Source organism: Taudactylus pleione, unplaced genomic scaffold, assembly GCF_031769625.1.
Source record: "Taudactylus pleione unplaced genomic scaffold, aTauple2 ptg003654l, whole genome shotgun sequence".
NCBI lineage: Eukaryota > Metazoa > Chordata > Amphibia > Anura > Myobatrachidae > Taudactylus > Taudactylus pleione.
The window spans coordinates 1-12445 of NW_028287985.1; the positions used below are offsets into that span (position 1 = coordinate 1).

Sequence of the window (12445 nt, forward strand, 5' to 3'; positions counted from 1 at the left end):
CCAGTCTTTGAAACCCCATCTGAATTTAACTTCCATCTTTTACTCTCCCTAAGATCAATCTTGAGGCACATGGTGGGGTATATATATCTTAGGACTTTGCTTTTGGAATGTGCTTGCTTCGGCAGCACATATACTAAAATTGGAACGATACAGAGAAGATTAGCATGGCCCCTGCGCAAGGATGACACGCAAATTCGTGAAGCGTTCCATATTTTAGGTATATAGCTCTGGACAAATTAATTCTTTTCCACTTAATGATACCTACAGATAAAAAGGTAAGAAGTTTTGCAAGCAAAGAACAAATCGACCAACTCTTGTATGATGTCATCAGTTAGACATGACTTATCATTGTGTGAATTGTGCAGACTGCCTCAGTTATATTTAAACTTAGAAAATTATTTAGCCACCTTCAATTCTTATTGAACTTGCAGGGGTGTATCTATTGGTCGAAGCGGAAACGTAAGGGACAGGTGCCCCCTCCAAGTCACTCCAGGCCTGAAGGCATGAATATGCACTGCTGCACCCAATAGGTTCTGCTTGGTACAGTGGAAAAATCTATCTTTCTTTATCCAATACCTATTCATAACTCTAGACAATTGTACAGTACGAAACCACAATCTCCAGCAAATCAAATCTGCTATTATATAATTATTGAAGCCCATGGTGCATGCTGCAATCACCTAATTTGCTTAATGCATGAGATTTAAGACCCTTTCCACAAAGAACAAATGCCTAGCTTCTCCCCCTACACATAATGTTCTATCAAGAAACTCCCCAAGCACCCATGAATATACTAGACTTCTAAAACTTCTTTTTTTAACTCTGTTCCACAAAAATAAGAACTGAACACATAATGTATTAGATGCCAAACCAAGGAGCCATTCACAACACATAAGCACCTCTAACAGAATGTACAAATATAAAAATAAAATGTTAGGGCTAGTTTAAATCATATACCAATACAATTAGGGAGACCAAGTTGTGGCTTCAAAATATATATATATTATTAATTTATAATACTTACCATATGCTATTCATCTGTATTTTTTACTTTTATTGTTAATTGAGCCAAAAGATAGTGCACACAATACTTAATTTACAATCTTAAAGTTTAGCAGTTACATAATTTGCATATATCCAAATTTGTTTAGCAACAAATACATTTTAAGTGTAAACTATGTCATTTTTGACCTTTTTGCCCACTTATTTGACATTAACCGATTACATAAATGGTGATTAGCATATGATTAGTATTATAAACTAAAAACATTTAGAAGTAAAATTCTTTAGTCTCCCTAAACTAAATGCTATAAACTATAAAGTTATAAAAAAGAATGGTTATTTAATGGGCAGTAAATGTTTTTTTGGCTGGAGATTTTGCTGATGTCTGGAAACCTGGCTGCTTAGATGCACAGGGGTGCCTGGCAAAGAGCACCCATTTTTGTCAAGTGCCATCCTAGCCAAAGAATGCAAAGAAGCAATTTTAGCCTAGTACAGTCTATGGTTTTGAAGAAATGAACCTCTACATGCCAATTTTCATAATTTGTTTCACTGTGATATGTATGGAAATCGATGGCTATTCCTTAATGGGATATTGAATTTTTTTGCCAGTTAGCAGCTCTATCTTGTTAATGTTCTCCAGTTTATAAAACCCTATTTAAATTTTACTTCCAACTTTCACTCTCCCTAAGATCAATCTTGAGGCACATGGTGGGGTATATAACTCTTAGGACTTTGCTTTTGGAATGTGCTTGCTTCGGCAGCACATATACTAAAATTGGAACGATACAGAGAAGATTAGCATGGCCCCTGCGCAAGGATGACACGCAAATTCGTGAAGCGTTCCATATTTTAGGTATATAGCTCTGGACAAATTAATTCGATTCCACTTAAGATACCTGCAGATAAAAAGTCAAGAAATTTTGCAAGCAAAGAACAAATCGACCAACTTTTTTATGACAAAATCAGTTCGACATGACATATCATTTTCAAATTCAATTCTTGTCTAAATTGTGCAGGTTGTCTCAGTACTTCTATTAAGTCTTAGAAAACTATTTTGCCATTTTCCATTCCTACTTCACTTGTTCTGTACTTAGGAGCAATTTTAATCTTGTACAGCCTATGGTTCCAAAAGAAATGAACCTCCACATGCTAATTTGCATAATTTATTTGACTGTGGTACGTATAGAAATTGGTGGCCTTTCCTTAATGGGATATTGAATTTTTTGCCAGTAAGTAGCTCTATCTTGTTTATTGTAAAGTGTTCTCCAGTCTTTGAAACCCCATCTGAATTTAACTTCCATCTTTTACTCTCCCTAAGATCAATCTTGAGGCACATGGTGGGGTATATATATCTTAGGACTTTGCTTTTGGAATGTGCTTGCTTCGGCAGCACATATACTAAAATTGGAACGATACAGAGAAGATTAGCATGGCCCCTGCGCAAGGATGACACGCAAATTCGTGAAGCCTTCCATATTTTAGGTATATAGCTCTGGACAAATTAATTCGATTCCACTTAAGATACCTGCAGATAAAAAGTCAAGAAATTTTGCAAGCAAAGAACAAATCGACCAACTTTTTTATGACAAAATCAGTTCGACATGACATATCATTTTCAAATTCAATTCTTGTCTAAATTGTGCAGGTTGTCTCAGTACTTCTATTAAGTCTTAGAAAACTATTTTAACATTTTCCATTCCTACTTCACTTGTTCTGTACTTAGGAGCAATTTTAATCTTGTACAGCCTATGGTTCCAAAAGAAATGAACCTCCACATGCTAATTTGCATAATTTATTTGACTGTGGTACGTATAGAAATTGGTGGCCTTTCCTTAATGGGATATTGAATTTTTTGCCAGTAAGTAGCTCTATCTTGTTTATTGTAAAGTGTTCTCCAGTCTTTGAAACCCCATCTGAATTTAACTTCCATCTTTTACTCTCCCTAAGATCAATCTTGAGGCACATGGTGGGGTATATATATCTTAGGACTTTGCTTTTGGAATGTGCTTGCTTCGGCAGCACATATACTAAAATTGGAACGATACAGAGAAGATTAGCATGGCCCCTGCGCAAGGATGACACGCAAATTCGTGAAGCGTTCCATATTTTAGGTATATAGCTCTGGACAAATTAATTCTTTTCCACTTAATGATACCTACAGATAAAAAGGTAAGAAGTTTTGCAAGCAAAGAACAAATCGACCAACTCTTGTATGATGTCATCAGTTAGACATGACTTATCATTGTGTGAATTGTGCAGACTGCCTCAGTTATATTTAAACTTAGAAAATTATTTAGCCACCTTCAATTCTTATTGAACTTGCAGGGGTGTATCTATTGGTCGAAGCGGAAACGTAAGGGACAGGTGCCCCCTCCAAGTCACTCCAGGCCTGAAGGCATGAATATGCACTGCTGCACCCAATAGGTTCTGCTTGGTACAGTGGAAAAATCTATCTTTCTTTATGCAATACCTATTCATAACTCTAGACAATTGTACAGTACGAAACCACAATCTCCAGCAAATCAAATCTGCTATTATATAATTATTGAAGCCCATGGTGCATGCTGCAATCACCTAATTTGCTTAATGCATGAGATTTAAGACCCTTTCCACAAAGAACAAATGCCTAGCTTCTCCCCCTACACATAATGTTCTATCAAGAAACTCCCCAAGCACCCATGAATATACTAGACTTCTAAAACTTCTTTTTTTAACTCTGTTCCACAAAAATAAGAACTGAACACATAATGTATTAGATGCCAAACCAAGGAGCCATTCACAACACATAAGCACCTCTAACAGAATGTACAAATATAAAAATAAAATGTTAGGGCTAGTTTAAATCATATACCAATACAATTAGGGAGACCAAGTTGTGGCTTCAAAATATATATATATTATTAATTTATAATACTTACCATATGCTATTCATCTGTATTTTTTACTTTTATTGTTAATTGAGCCAAAAGATAGTGCACACAATACTTAATTTACAATCTTAAAGTTTAGCAGTTACATAATTTGCATATATCCAAATTTGTTTAGCAACAAATACATTTTAAGTGTAAACTATGTCATTTTTGACCTTTTTGCCCACTTATTTGACATTAACCGATTACATAAATGGTGATTAGCATATGATTAGTATTATAAACTAAAAACATTTAGAAGTAAAATTCTTTAGTCTCCCTAAACTAAATGCTATAAACTATAAAGTTATAAAAAAGAATGGTTATTTAATGGGCAGTAAATGTTTTTTTGGCTGGAGATTTTGCTGATGTCTGGAAACCTGGCTGCTTAGATGCACAGGGGTGCCTGGCAAAGAGCACCCATTTTTGTCAAGTGCCATCCTAGCCAAAGAATGCAAAGAAGCAATTTTAGCCTAGTACAGTCTATGGTTTTGAAGAAATGAACCTCTACATGCCAATTTTCATAATTTGTTTCACTGTGATATGTATGGAAATCGATGGCTATTCCTTAATGGGATATTGAATTTTTTTGCCAGTTAGCAGCTCTATCTTGTTAATGTTCTCCAGTTTATAAAACCCTATTTAAATTTTACTTCCAACTTTCACTCTCCCTAAGATCAATCTTGAGGCACATGGTGGGGTATATAACTCTTAGGACTTTGCTTTTGGAATGTGCTTGCTTCGGCAGCACATATACTAAAATTGGAACGATACAGAGAAGATTAGCATGGCCCCTGCGCAAGGATGACACGCAAATTCGTGAAGCGTTCCATATTTTAGGTATATAGCTCTGGACAAATTAATTCGATTCCACTTAAGATACCTGCAGATAAAAAGTCAAGAAATTTTGCAAGCAAAGAACAAATCGACCAACTTTTTTATGACAAAATCAGTTCGACATGACATATCATTTTCAAATTCAATTCTTGTCTAAATTGTGCAGGTTGTCTCAGTACTTCTATTAAGTCTTAGAAAACTATTTTAACATTTTCCATTCCTACTTCACTTGTTCTGTACTTAGGAGCAATTTTAATCTTGTACAGCCTATGGTTCCAAAAGAAATGAACCTCCACATGCTAATTTGCATAATTTATTTGACTGTGGTACGTATAGAAATTGGTGGCCTTTCCTTAATGGGATATTGAATTTTTTGCCAGTAAGTAGCTCTATCTTGTTTATTGTAAAGTGTTCTCCAGTCTTTGAAACCCCATCTGAATTTAACTTCCATCTTTTACTCTCCCTAAGATCAATCTTGAGGCACATGGTGGGGTATATATATCTTAGGACTTTGCTTTTGGAATGTGCTTGCTTCGGCAGCACATATACTAAAATTGGAACGATACAGAGAAGATTAGCATGGCCCCTGCGCAAGGATGACACGCAAATTCGTGAAGCGTTCCATATTTTAGGTATATAGCTCTGGACAAATTAATTCTTTTCCACTTAATGATACCTACAGATAAAAAGGTAAGAAGTTTTGCAAGCAAAGAACAAATCGACCAACTCTTGTATGATGTCATCAGTTAGACATGACTTATCATTGTGTGAATTGTGCAGACTGCCTCAGTTATATTTAAACTTAGAAAATTATTTAGCCACCTTCAATTCTTATTGAACTTGCAGGGGTGTATCTATTGGTCGAAGCGGAAACGTAAGGGACAGGTGCCCCCTCCAAGTCACTCCAGGCCTGAAGGCATGAATATGCACTGCTGCACCCAATAGGTTCTGCTTGGTACAGTGGAAAAATCTATCTTTCTTTATCCAATACCTATTCATAACTCTAGACAATTGTACAGTACGAAACCACAATCTCCAGCAAATCAAATCTGCTATTATATAATTATTGAAGCCCATGGTGCATGCTGCAATCACCTAATTTGCTTAATGCATGAGATTTAAGACCCTTTCCACAAAGAACAAATGCCTAGCTTCTCCCCCTACACATAATGTTCTATCAAGAAACTCCCCAAGCACCCATGAATATACTAGACTTCTAAAACTTCTTTTTTTAACTCTGTTCCACAAAAATAAGAACTGAACACATAATGTATTAGATGCCAAACCAAGGAGCCATTCACAACACATAAGCACCTCTAACAGAATGTACAAATATAAAAATAAAATGTTAGGGCTAGTTTAAATCATATACCAATACAATTAGGGAGACCAAGTTGTGGCTTCAAAATATATATATATTATTAATTTATAATACTTACCATATGCTATTCATCTGTATTTTTTACTTTTATTGTTAATTGAGCCAAAAGATAGTGCACACAATACTTAATTTACAATCTTAAAGTTTAGCAGTTACATAATTTGCATATATCCAAATTTGTTTAGCAACAAATACATTTTAAGTGTAAACTATGTCATTTTTGACCTTTTTGCCCACTTATTTGACATTAACCGATTACATAAATGGTGATTAGCATATGATTAGTATTATAAACTAAAAACATTTAGAAGTAAAATTCTTTAGTCTCCCTAAACTAAATGCTATAAACTATAAAGTTATAAAAAAGAATGGTTATTTAATGGGCAGTAAATGTTTTTTTGGCTGGAGATTTTGCTGATGTCTGGAAACCTGGCTGCTTAGATGCACAGGGGTGCCTGGCAAAGAGCACCCATTTTTGTCAAGTGCCATCCTAGCCAAAGAATGCAAAGAAGCAATTTTAGCCTAGTACAGTCTATGGTTTTGAAGAAATGAACCTCTACATGCCAATTTTCATAATTTGTTTCACTGTGATATGTATGGAAATCGATGGCTATTCCTTAATGGGATATTGAATTTTTTTGCCAGTTAGCAGCTCTATCTTGTTAATGTTCTCCAGTTTATAAAACCCTATTTAAATTTTACTTCCAACTTTCACTCTCCCTAAGATCAATCTTGAGGCACATGGTGGGGTATATAACTCTTAGGACTTTGCTTTTGGAATGTGCTTGCTTCGGCAGCACATATACTAAAATTGGAACGATACAGAGAAGATTAGCATGGCCCCTGCGCAAGGATGACACGCAAATTCGTGAAGCGTTCCATATTTTAGGTATATAGCTCTGGACAAATTAATTCGATTCCACTTAAGATACCTGCAGATAAAAAGTCAAGAAATTTTGCAAGCAAAGAACAAATCGACCAACTTTTTTATGACAAAATCAGTTCGACATGACATATCATTTTCAAATTCAATTCTTGTCTAAATTGTGCAGGTTGTCTCAGTACTTCTATTAAGTCTTAGAAAACTATTTTAACATTTTCCATTCCTACTTCACTTGTTCTGTACTTAGGAGCAATTTTAATCTTGTACAGCCTATGGTTCCAAAAGAAATGAACCTCCACATGCTAATTTGCATAATTTATTTGACTGTGGTACGTATAGAAATTGGTGGCCTTTCCTTAATGGGATATTGAATTTTTTGCCAGTAAGTAGCTCTATCTTGTTTATTGTAAAGTGTTCTCCAGTCTTTGAAACCCCATCTGAATTTAACTTCCATCTTTTACTCTCCCTAAGATCAATCTTGAGGCACATGGTGGGGTATATATATCTTAGGACTTTGCTTTTGGAATGTGCTTGCTTCGGCAGCACATATACTAAAATTGGAACGATACAGAGAAGATTAGCATGGCCCCTGCGCAAGGATGACACGCAAATTCGTGAAGCGTTCCATATTTTAGGTATATAGCTCTGGACAAATTAATTCTTTTCCACTTAATGATACCTACAGATAAAAAGGTAAGAAGTTTTGCAAGCAAAGAACAAATCGACCAACTCTTGTATGATGTCATCAGTTAGACATGACTTATCATTGTGTGAATTGTGCAGACTGCCTCAGTTATATTTAAACTTAGAAAATTATTTAGCCACCTTCAATTCTTATTGAACTTGCAGGGGTGTATCTATTGGTCGAAGCGGAAACGTAAGGGACAGGTGCCCCCTCCAAGTCACTCCAGGCCTGAAGGCATGAATATGCACTGCTGCACCCAATAGGTTCTGCTTGGTACAGTGGAAAAATCTATCTTTCTTTATCCAATACCTATTCATAACTCTAGACAATTGTACAGTACGAAACCACAATCTCCAGCAAATCAAATCTGCTATTATATAATTATTGAAGCCCATGGTGCATGCTGCAATCACCTAATTTGCTTAATGCATGAGATTTAAGACCCTTTCCACAAAGAACAAATGCCTAGCTTCTCCCCCTACACATAATGTTCTATCAAGAAACTCCCCAAGCACCCATGAATATACTAGACTTCTAAAACTTCTTTTTTTAACTCTGTTCCACAAAAATAAGAACTGAACACATAATGTATTAGATGCCAAACCAAGGAGCCATTCACAACACATAAGCACCTCTAACAGAATGTACAAATATAAAAATAAAATGTTAGGGCTAGTTTAAATCATATACCAATACAATTAGGGAGACCAAGTTGTGGCTTCAAAATATATATATATTATTAATTTATAATACTTACCATATGCTATTCATCTGTATTTTTTACTTTTATTGTTAATTGAGCCAAAAGATAGTGCACACAATACTTAATTTACAATCTTAAAGTTTAGCAGTTACATAATTTGCATATATCCAAATTTGTTTAGCAACAAATACATTTTAAGTGTAAACTATGTCATTTTTGACCTTTTTGCCCACTTATTTGACATTAACCGATTACATAAATGGTGATTAGCATATGATTAGTATTATAAACTAAAAACATTTAGAAGTAAAATTCTTTAGTCTCCCTAAACTAAATGCTATAAACTATAAAGTTATAAAAAAGAATGGTTATTTAATGGGCAGTAAATGTTTTTTTGGCTGGAGATTTTGCTGATGTCTGGAAACCTGGCTGCTTAGATGCACAGGGGTGCCTGGCAAAGAGCACCCATTTTTGTCAAGTGCCATCCTAGCCAAAGAATGCAAAGAAGCAATTTTAGCCTAGTACAGTCTATGGTTTTGAAGAAATGAACCTCTACATGCCAATTTTCATAATTTGTTTCACTGTGATATGTATGGAAATCGATGGCTATTCCTTAATGGGATATTGAATTTTTTTGCCAGTTAGCAGCTCTATCTTGTTAATGTTCTCCAGTTTATAAAACCCTATTTAAATTTTACTTCCAACTTTCACTCTCCCTAAGATCAATCTTGAGGCACATGGTGGGGTATATAACTCTTAGGACTTTGCTTTTGGAATGTGCTTGCTTCGGCAGCACATATACTAAAATTGGAACGATACAGAGAAGATTAGCATGGCCCCTGCGCAAGGATGACACGCAAATTCGTGAAGCGTTCCATATTTTAGGTATATAGCTCTGGACAAATTAATTCGATTCCACTTAAGATACCTGCAGATAAAAAGTCAAGAAATTTTGCAAGCAAAGAACAAATCGACCAACTTTTTTATGACAAAATCAGTTCGACATGACATATCATTTTCAAATTCAATTCTTGTCTAAATTGTGCAGGTTGTCTCAGTACTTCTATTAAGTCTTAGAAAACTATTTTGCCATTTTCCATTCCTACTTCACTTGTTCTGTACTTAGGAGCAATTTTAATCTTGTACAGCCTATGGTTCCAAAAGAAATGAACCTCCACATGCTAATTTGCATAATTTATTTGACTGTGGTACGTATAGAAATTGGTGGCCTTTCCTTAATGGGATATTGAATTTTTTGCCAGTAAGTAGCTCTATCTTGTTTATTGTAAAGTGTTCTCCAGTCTTTGAAACCCCATCTGAATTTAACTTCCATCTTTTACTCTCCCTAAGATCAATCTTGAGGCACATGGTGGGGTATATATATCTTAGGACTTTGCTTTTGGAATGTGCTTGCTTCGGCAGCACATATACTAAAATTGGAACGATACAGAGAAGATTAGCATGGCCCCTGCGCAAGGATGACACGCAAATTCGTGAAGCCTTCCATATTTTAGGTATATAGCTCTGGACAAATTAATTCGATTCCACTTAAGATACCTGCAGATAAAAAGTCAAGAAATTTTGCAAGCAAAGAACAAATCGACCAACTTTTTTATGACAAAATCAGTTCGACATGACATATCATTTTCAAATTCAATTCTTGTCTAAATTGTGCAGGTTGTCTCAGTACTTCTATTAAGTCTTAGAAAACTATTTTAACATTTTCCATTCCTACTTCACTTGTTCTGTACTTAGGAGCAATTTTAATCTTGTACAGCCTATGGTTCCAAAAGAAATGAACCTCCACATGCTAATTTGCATAATTTATTTGACTGTGGTACGTATAGAAATTGGTGGCCTTTCCTTAATGGGATATTGAATTTTTTGCCAGTAAGTAGCTCTATCTTGTTTATTGTAAAGTGTTCTCCAGTCTTTGAAACCCCATCTGAATTTAACTTCCATCTTTTACTCTCCCTAAGATCAATCTTGAGGCACATGGTGGGGTATATATATCTTAGGACTTTGCTTTTGGAATGTGCTTGCTTCGGCAGCACATATACTAAAATTGGAACGATACAGAGAAGATTAGCATGGCCCCTGCGCAAGGATGACACGCAAATTCGTGAAGCGTTCCATATTTTAGGTATATAGCTCTGGACAAATTAATTCTTTTCCACTTAATGATACCTACAGATAAAAAGGTAAGAAGTTTTGCAAGCAAAGAACAAATCGACCAACTCTTGTATGATGTCATCAGTTAGACATGACTTATCATTGTGTGAATTGTGCAGACTGCCTCAGTTATATTTAAACTTAGAAAATTATTTAGCCACCTTCAATTCTTATTGAACTTGCAGGGGTGTATCTATTGGTCGAAGCGGAAACGTAAGGGACAGGTGCCCCCTCCAAGTCACTCCAGGCCTGAAGGCATGAATATGCACTGCTGCACCCAATAGGTTCTGCTTGGTACAGTGGAAAAATCTATCTTTCTTTATCCAATACCTATTCATAACTCTAGACAATTGTACAGTACGAAACCACAATCTCCAGCAAATCAAATCTGCTATTATATAATTATTGAAGCCCATGGTGCATGCTGCAATCACCTAATTTGCTTAATGCATGAGATTTAAGACCCTTTCCACAAAGAACAAATGCCTAGCTTCTCCCCCTACACATAATGTTCTATCAAGAAACTCCCCAAGCACCCATGAATATACTAGACTTCTAAAACTTCTTTTTTTAACTCTGTTCCACAAAAATAAGAACTGAACACATAATGTATTAGATGCCAAACCAAGGAGCCATTCACAACACATAAGCACCTCTAACAGAATGTACAAATATAAAAATAAAATGTTAGGGCTAGTTTAAATCATATACCAATACAATTAGGGAGACCAAGTTGTGGCTTCAAAATATATATATATTATTAATTTATAATACTTACCATATGCTATTCATCTGTATTTTTTACTTTTATTGTTAATTGAGCCAAAAGATAGTGCACACAATACTTAATTTACAATCTTAAAGTTTAGCAGTTACATAATTTGCATATATCCAAATTTGTTTAGCAACAAATACATTTTAAGTGTAAACTATGTCATTTTTGACCTTTTTGCCCACTTATTTGACATTAACCGATTACATAAATGGTGATTAGCATATGATTAGTATTATAAACTAAAAACATTTAGAAGTAAAATTCTTTAGTCTCCCTAAACTAAATGCTATAAACTATAAAGTTATAAAAAAGAATGGTTATTTAATGGGCAGTAAATGTTTTTTTGGCTGGAGATTTTGCTGATGTCTGGAAACCTGGCTGCTTAGATGCACAGGGGTGCCTGGCAAAGAGCACCCATTTTTGTCAAGTGCCATCCTAGCCAAAGAATGCAAAGAAGCAATTTTAGCCTAGTACAGTCTATGGTTTTGAAGAAATGAACCTCTACATGCCAATTTTCATAATTTGTTTCACTGTGATATGTATGGAAATCGATGGCTATTCCTTAATGGGATATTGAATTTTTTTGCCAGTTAGCAGCTCTATCTTGTTAATGTTCTCCAGTTTATAAAACCCTATTTAAATTTTACTTCCAACTTTCACTCTCCCTAAGATCAATCTTGAGGCACATGGTGGGGTATATAACTCTTAGGACTTTGCTTTTGGAATGTGCTTGCTTCGGCAGCACATATACTAAAATTGGAACGATACAGAGAAGATTAGCATGGCCCCTGCGCAAGGATGACACGCAAATTCGTGAAGCGTTCCATATTTTAGGTATATAGCTCTGGACAAATTAATTCGATTCCACTTAAGATACCTGCAGATAAAAAGTCAAGAAATTTTGCAAGCAAAGAACAAATCGACCAACTTTTTTATGACAAAATCAGTTCGACATGACATATCATTTTCAAATTCAATTCTTGTCTAAATTGTGCAGGTTGTCTCAGTACTTCTATTAAGTCTTAGAAAACTATTTTGCCATTTTCCATTCCTACTTCACTTGTTCTGTACTTAGGAGCAATTTTAATCTTGTACAGC

The 12445-nt window shown here is 35.1% G+C and overlaps 12 non-coding genes across 12 annotated transcripts; all 12 read left to right on the plus strand.

The window, feature by feature from the left end:
* The first annotated feature begins 109 nt into the window (after positions 1–109).
* Positions 110–216, plus strand: LOC148430484 (U6 spliceosomal RNA). The gene has a single exon (XR_015877443.1). It is a non-coding gene; the product is annotated as a U6 spliceosomal RNA (small nuclear RNA).
* Positions 217–1747: 1531 nt separating this feature from the next.
* LOC148430485 (U6 spliceosomal RNA) lies at positions 1748–1854 on the plus strand. Its single transcript, XR_015877455.1, has one exon. It is a non-coding gene; the product is annotated as a U6 spliceosomal RNA (small nuclear RNA).
* A 522-nt stretch (positions 1855–2376) lies between these two features.
* Positions 2377–2483, plus strand: LOC148430486 (U6 spliceosomal RNA). The gene has a single exon (XR_015877464.1). It is a non-coding gene; the product is annotated as a U6 spliceosomal RNA (small nuclear RNA).
* A 522-nt stretch (positions 2484–3005) lies between these two features.
* LOC148430487 (U6 spliceosomal RNA) lies at positions 3006–3112 on the plus strand. Its single transcript, XR_015877466.1, has one exon. It is a non-coding gene; the product is annotated as a U6 spliceosomal RNA (small nuclear RNA).
* Positions 3113–4643: 1531 nt separating this feature from the next.
* LOC148430488 (U6 spliceosomal RNA) lies at positions 4644–4750 on the plus strand. The gene has a single exon (XR_015877471.1). It is a non-coding gene; the product is annotated as a U6 spliceosomal RNA (small nuclear RNA).
* Positions 4751–5272: 522 nt separating this feature from the next.
* On the plus strand, positions 5273–5379 carry LOC148430489 (U6 spliceosomal RNA). The gene has a single exon (XR_015877472.1). It is a non-coding gene; the product is annotated as a U6 spliceosomal RNA (small nuclear RNA).
* A 1531-nt stretch (positions 5380–6910) lies between these two features.
* On the plus strand, positions 6911–7017 carry LOC148430490 (U6 spliceosomal RNA). The gene has a single exon (XR_015877444.1). It is a non-coding gene; the product is annotated as a U6 spliceosomal RNA (small nuclear RNA).
* A 522-nt stretch (positions 7018–7539) lies between these two features.
* On the plus strand, positions 7540–7646 carry LOC148430491 (U6 spliceosomal RNA). The gene has a single exon (XR_015877445.1). It is a non-coding gene; the product is annotated as a U6 spliceosomal RNA (small nuclear RNA).
* Positions 7647–9177: 1531 nt separating this feature from the next.
* Positions 9178–9284, plus strand: LOC148430492 (U6 spliceosomal RNA). Its single transcript, XR_015877446.1, has one exon. It is a non-coding gene; the product is annotated as a U6 spliceosomal RNA (small nuclear RNA).
* A 522-nt stretch (positions 9285–9806) lies between these two features.
* On the plus strand, positions 9807–9913 carry LOC148430493 (U6 spliceosomal RNA). The gene has a single exon (XR_015877465.1). It is a non-coding gene; the product is annotated as a U6 spliceosomal RNA (small nuclear RNA).
* A 522-nt stretch (positions 9914–10435) lies between these two features.
* LOC148430494 (U6 spliceosomal RNA) lies at positions 10436–10542 on the plus strand. Its single transcript, XR_015877447.1, has one exon. It is a non-coding gene; the product is annotated as a U6 spliceosomal RNA (small nuclear RNA).
* Positions 10543–12073: 1531 nt separating this feature from the next.
* On the plus strand, positions 12074–12180 carry LOC148430495 (U6 spliceosomal RNA). Its single transcript, XR_015877448.1, has one exon. It is a non-coding gene; the product is annotated as a U6 spliceosomal RNA (small nuclear RNA).
* The last annotated feature ends 265 nt before the right edge of the window (positions 12181–12445 follow it).